The 6,906-nt window shown below is 33.6% G+C and overlaps 1 protein-coding gene across 2 annotated transcripts in view; it reads right to left on the bottom strand.

The window, feature by feature from the left end:
* LOC106881971 (hornerin) overlaps positions 1-623 on the bottom strand; it is a 67,532-nt gene extending 66,909 nt beyond the window's left edge. For both annotated transcript variants that reach the window (XM_052967976.1, XM_052967975.1), the window contains exon 1: positions 515-623. The gene's annotated coding sequence lies outside the window, so the exon portion shown is untranslated. The remainder of the gene's footprint in view (positions 1-514) is intronic.
* Between the last annotated feature and the right edge of the window lie 6,283 nt (positions 624-6,906).

Here is a 6,906-nt window from a genome sequence, read left to right on the forward strand (position 1 = left end):
TATATATATACATATATATATATATGTATATATATATATATATATAATAGTCATTTTTTCATACGTGAAAGAGTTAAACAATATCAATATTACGTACTTTACATAGATATAGAGAAGGAAGTAGCTTGGCAACGTGGAGGATAGTTACTTCGACGAGGCAATGGGATAAAAAGGAACGATTTATATATTGTATTTCTAGATTAAACAATAAAAGCAAAAAATGGATTGGTGTGAATATATCTTTAACAAAGGATAGTGATGTAGGGAGTTCACAAAGCTAAATTAAATCCGAAATTTCAACAAAAACATACAAACACAGATGTACATGTTGATAGCTGCAACACTACGTTTCTTTGTGACGGAAATACACAGGCGAGGGACGGATAAGAGAAGAGGGGGGAGATATACTCTCAAGAAATTAAACATTGTTACAAAATGAAAACAATAAACACCTACTTTTCAGCATAAATATTTTGTAGAAGTTAAAATACGTATTTTTCAAAGAAATACTTACCAATTACTTCATTAATTTTAACTAAAAATGAAGAAATCAAATGGGTAAAAGAGATAAAGCAGCCACTCACTAATAATGGCGTAGCTGAAGTTGAAGGGGAGCGCTTATTTCGTAGTAATCACTATAATAACTACAAAAAAATGTGTTTTTATTCTTTTTGTCATCTATTACCTTGCAGACACTGACCGTTTATTTATTTATCGATTAAAATAAATAATCTAACAATATTTATGAAAATATGGATTATTTTACTCGAAATGTGACTAAACATTCATAAATATCTAAACTAAGTAGAAAGAGAAAATATAAATGCTCCCTTGCCCACGAAAAATTTGTGTTACATTTAAAAAAATTTTTATTTAGCGCACTAAATTTTAATTTAAGCATTATATTTTCTCAATACTCCATTTAATATTTACATCAAAATATTTTACATGTGTTATTTTATTCGAATTTTGGCAATGTGTAATTTATTAATTTTGCATGTGATACAAAATAAATGCTATGATTTTATGAGGCATTTTCTGGGGTTATTTTTGATTTAGAATATTTAGATGTTTTAATGATCCACGTAAGCAATTTTTAAATAATTACTTATAGCCATGTTCTAAATGAGAAAAATATAATAAATATTTAATTTATAGTTGTGACTAACAAATTGGGTTTCGTAAAAAAAATAGATACAAATATAAAGCACTTATTAATTCACCAAGGGTATTTAAAGCACATAAATAGCTTCAATCATTCACCGAAATAGAATCTCTCATTGATATGATGGAATTTGCTGTTGAATGTTAGAAATAATTTTGTATTGAGAATTAGGTAGAAATTCACCTCTAAAACTATACTTTAGTATATGTTTGTAGAGTATATTTCCTATTTGTCCCAAAACTAGGTAATCTAAACCAAATGCAGGCATAATTCCTAGAGACAAAATCTTGACAAATATTTGAGGTTACTATATGCTTGCAGGGTGTATTAATTTTGTTTGCCTCCACACTGGGTAAAATGCCAAATTCAGGAATAATTCTCAGGGACAAAAGCTCAGCAAGCTAGTATGTATTTGGTTATATTATCTTCATACTTTACTAAATGACAAGATTTCTTGAAACAGGCAGGAAACATTACATATGAAATAATATATGATAAAACAATTGAAAGAGATCTTATACTAAAAACATTCCTAATTCATGAAGACATTAAAAAATTATGTGGTAAAATGATGTTAAAGAGGAGAAAATTGTAGAAATATTGATGTAACAACTATTGATTCCCAGTTTGAGTTCTAGGAATATCTGATTGGACAAGTAATTTAGTGAGGAACTTTACAATGGGTTAGAATGGATGCCAAGAGGAATGAAATTATTTGAGTAAGTGATATTCAAATTGTGAGGTCAGAGGAGCACAAACTAGCATAGTACCAATATAGTACCTACAGACAATACAGAGAAAGGCAGAAAATACAGGACACCTATGGTTATTTATGAGTAAATCTCTCTCACTCAGTCAAATTGAATTCTTTACATACATTCTTGAGTATTTGTGCACCATCACCCACTGAGGGATGTGAACAGTATTCTTTAGTGAAGAACATTTGTGCATTAGGCCAGAAATTATTTCCTTCCTATCCTTAGAAAGAAGTGAAAAGTGATAACATCTGCATAGGTGTTATGTGATTAGATCTAAGAGTAAGAAAGTCATCAATGAGTAGAAAGATAAGGGTGAAAGACATACCTGAATCCTGGGGCACAGTAGAATTAATAGAACAAGAATCTGGGAGAATCCTGTTGCTATGAGATTTTTATGTCTAATACAGTTGAAGGCTTTGCTAAATGCCAAGGACAATAACATTACTTTTGCATAAGTTCCCAAGAGAAAGACGTTACTGCTGTGTAGCAGTAGATTTAGCTCTATAGAAACCATATTAATAGTCAATGAGTATGGAAAGACACTCAGGTAGTAAAGAAAATAGTTGTTTATAAATCTCTATACAACAGTTTAGATGTTGGCAGTAGTTGATAGATCAGAGTTACCAACAAGTAGCTGTCCAAGAAATGATTATTTCTCTTTCATTAAACACAACAGAAAACAAAGCAAAGATCAAGCTTCATTGATCCTTCTAATACAAGGATCAGCTTTAATTTGGCTGATGTATCATATATAGCATTGTTTTAACTAATCTGTTACATGTTATAGAAGCAAGATACTTTCAAGTAAGTTACTTGACTACTGACCATATAGTCATAAATTCAAACCTGAAAGAGAGCCTTAAATAAAATGAAATAAAAATATTGCTTTAACAAAAACAATTCCACTCATAAAGCATGGAATAATGGATGAGAATTCAAAAATAAAAATAAAAAAATCTCAGTGGACAATTTGTTGCCCACAAGTTGCAGATTGCAGTAATTTAAACTTAGTTGGATGCTCTAAATAAATTTTTTTCCATTAATTCTATGCCAAGTTTTCTGAATTTGCTAATGATAGAAGGAATTTCTTGATACATTTTCTATTCTTCGGGCTGTATTTCTCACTCTCTTAGTTAAATTTATAACACTGTTTTAATTATAGTCAACTCAGATTAAAAATTTTTTTTTTTTTTTTTATGTTTCATTTGTCCCAAGTTCAAGTTACTAAGTCTCTTCAGTGAAAAGTAAATCTTTGCCCCATAGGAATTTTCACTGATTTAAGAGTAAGAACTTGTAACATGAAGTATTTCAATAAGTTGACACTAACTCCACCACTCAATGGCCTTTTAAACCAGATCCTTGGAATGAATATGCAGTTGTAATTATTAGGTAACTTGAAGGGTTTGTGCTTCAAGTACTGGAAATACACATGAGAATGAAAAGACCTTCATAGAGTAAATATTGGAAAAAAGACTGCAATTAATGCTTGATGTAGTGTATAACTCTTTCTTAATAAAATAATTTTTATTTATCTTCAAAATAATCAAGAATTTGTTGGGATCTTATAGCCAGCTTCTTTGTTATCAAGTTAGTATTTAAAACATAAAAAAAGAGAGAACAAATGTAAAATTACGATGAAAGGTTTTAATTTTCATATGAACACTTTAAAATGAGCATGTTTTTATATCATTAAATTAGAGGAAGTCTATAGTGGCTTGATATCAAAAGGGTTAAGGTTGAAAATAGGAAACTGTAGTTCATGGCTGACAATGACTTTTTCGTGCTTGACAGTTTTTGGTCATGCCACTGACAAATTAATACTGCCATACTAACTCAATACTGACAAGGCAGTTTGTCAATCTGAATACTCCTGCCAGGCGGAAAGCTGGCCGAAACGTTAGCACGCTGGGCAAAATGCTTAGCGATATTTCGTCTGCTGTTACGTTCTGAGTTCAAATTCTGCCGAGGTCGATATATTAAGTGCCAGTTACACACTGGGGTCGATGTAATTGACTTAATCCCTTTGTCTGTCTTTGTTTGTCCCCTCTATGTTTAGCCCCTTGTGGGCAATAAAGAAATAAGAAACGTTAGCACACCGGGTGAAATGCTTAGCGGTATTTCGTCTGTCTTTACGTCCTGAGTTCAAATTCCGCTGAGGTTGACTTTGCCTTTCATCTTTTCAGGGTCGATAAATTAAGTACCAGTTGCATACTGGGGTCGATCTAATCGACTGCCCCCAACCTCCCCAAAAATTTCGGGCCTTGTGCCTAGAGTAGAAAAGAATCTTAATACTCCTTTTTACCAGCTAAATGAACTAGAAATTCAAATACATATTTTTTTTTATTAGTTGGCTGTAAATCACAACTGTATTTCTCTCCAGCCTTCTCAGATTTTTCACATTCAATGGCCATGTCTTTGTAGTGCACACCTTACTTCATGTGGTATGACTTTTTTATAGTGAAAGAAGCAATTTGTCAACAGAGTTAACATCCTGCTGAAATTATTCCATACTTTAACTCTACCTACAAGGCTCTTATTCAACTGTCATATTACAAAAGTAATAAAACATATCAACTATATCTAGGGTCAACTTATATGAGTAGATCAGAGATTATATTTTAAGGTTGCTCCTCATGCTGACTATTCTATAGATCTAATGATTTTGAAAACCTGATTCTTAATCAATCTACCAAATATCCTACCTCACTTTTGTATATCACTTATTTGTACTGAATACACAGTATTGAGTTCCTATCTACTCTCTTCCCTACATCAAAGTTATGTACCAGATTGCAGGATTATGTACCAGGTTGCAGTGGGATCTAGTGATACCACTTATTAATTTGTACTTTGTTCCTTACAATGCTGACCTTCAAACTTTTGAACTCCATAACAGGAACCAAGTTATTGATGCAGAGAATCTGGACCCCCTTGCAAAGTCTATCAAGGAGCAGCAGAGGAAGTACCAAACCTAGAAGATGGTCTTGAGTTCAACTAGTGAACTGATTTCTTATTGCTTAGTAAGGAACTAAGGAAAAGAACTTTAGTGAATGCCTACCTATGAATTAACTTTTTCACTATACTAATATCAAACTTAAGCTTGCTTTCAGGATCTTAGTACAGAGTTTTTTCAGAAGCCATCCTCTTGAAAAACTTTTCAGCAGTGTGGGTCATAGTTAAAGCCTTTCTAGATGCTTGCAGGAAGAGCTGAGCAGTTTCTTCTTCCCTAAAAACGTCTCTCAGAAGAGGCTTGTCTAAGATTATTTCAGATATTTTCAAGATCCAGGTAAAGGTAGACCCAGGAAGACATGGGATGAGGTGGTGAAACATGATCTTCGAACTTTGAGCCTCACTGGGGCAAAGACTGATGACCGAGACCTTTGGCGATGTGCTGTGCTTGAGAGGACCCGTCAAGTCAAGTGCACTCGTGCTGGTGGCACGTAAAGAACATCTTTTGAACATTGGGCCCCAAGGAGGCAAAGTGGCTGAGTTCCTTTCAAGTGTACGACCTCATGGAAGCAATGACCAAGACCTTTGGTATTATATTGTGCTTGAGAAGAAGACCCATCAAGCCAAGCAAAATCAGTCGTGGCAGATACTGGTGTCACACAAATTGGCATGTAAATGCTCCCCAGTGTCATGCAAATGGCACCTGTGCTGGTTGCGCATAAAAGCATCCATTACACTCTCAAAGTGGTTGGCATTAGGAAGGGCATCCAGTTGTAGAAAGCCATGCCAAATCAGACTGGAGCCTGGCCCAGCCAAACCACCCAACCCATGCCAGCTTGGACAACAGATGTTAAATGATGATGATGATGATTGTACATTGGTTTGAAGGTCTGAAATTGTCTCAGAACACCACCTTTACCTCTGATTCTGCAACACCATGTGAGATCAAATTATGTCCTATATTCTTTTAGTTATTTTGATCATTGGGCTGCTGCTATTCTTTGACACTACCTTGAAAACATATGTACCAGATTTGAAGATAACACATTCTTTCTCTTACACAGTTGCTCAACCTGCTATAGATAGCAGCTAAATTTCTTCAAATATCTTGTTTTCGAAAAAGTAAGAAGATATTACATAGTATATCTAAAAAGGACCTTTATCAGCATCTTACACAGTATTCTATGTACAGCTTAGGATTGATAACAAGTACAACAAAAAATTTAGTACATAGATTGGTGTCTACCAGAGTGTTGTTCTTTGCTGCTCAATATTCAGTATAGTTCTCAGAGCAATGAAAAGATGGAATGTCTTTGATCCAAACTTGTTTTACATCAGGGCCAAATTGAGATTAAACAACAAAGTTATCAATAGGGCAAATGATAAAAATAGATAGTTTCAATAATTTAGCAACTATACTTGATCAACCTAGCGTCTCAGTTAGTTCCACTTCAAATGCCTTAATTATATTTTTAATTCAAAAACCACCCATATTAATACCCCTCCCATTTATATCATAATTATTGTCACCATCATTGTTTCTATATCTACTTTTTTCATGCTAGCACAGATTAGATGAAACTTACAGCTGTTTCGGCCTAGCGTTGGCATGCCCCATTCTATCTCTATAGCTCCTGTATGCCGGAGTAATTAGCAGATGAAAATGATGTAATGGGGGTACATGCATGATTCGCTAGGCCTCTTCAGAGATTTACAAAATTCAATACAAATATAAAATAAGAATAAAGTAAAAAAAAATAATAAAAAATGAAAATATAAAAATATAAGGCACATAAAAAAGCCTACAAACCGTATATAAAACCATATAAATAGTTATAAACACTCCAATACACATGCCTGTGCCTGTATACATAACCATACGTAGATATATATGGATACAAAAGCATAGATGAGTACATATGTGTGTCCAGATGCACATACACAGATGGCTGTACATGCACACCAAAATAGTCAACAGTCACTGCCACCACATGTGAGGGGGACATACACATATATATCTATCCCCTCACACAT

The sequence above is a fragment of the Octopus bimaculoides genome, chromosome 5 (genome assembly GCF_001194135.2).
Source record: "Octopus bimaculoides isolate UCB-OBI-ISO-001 chromosome 5, ASM119413v2, whole genome shotgun sequence".
Lineage (NCBI taxonomy): Eukaryota > Metazoa > Mollusca > Cephalopoda > Octopoda > Octopodidae > Octopus > Octopus bimaculoides.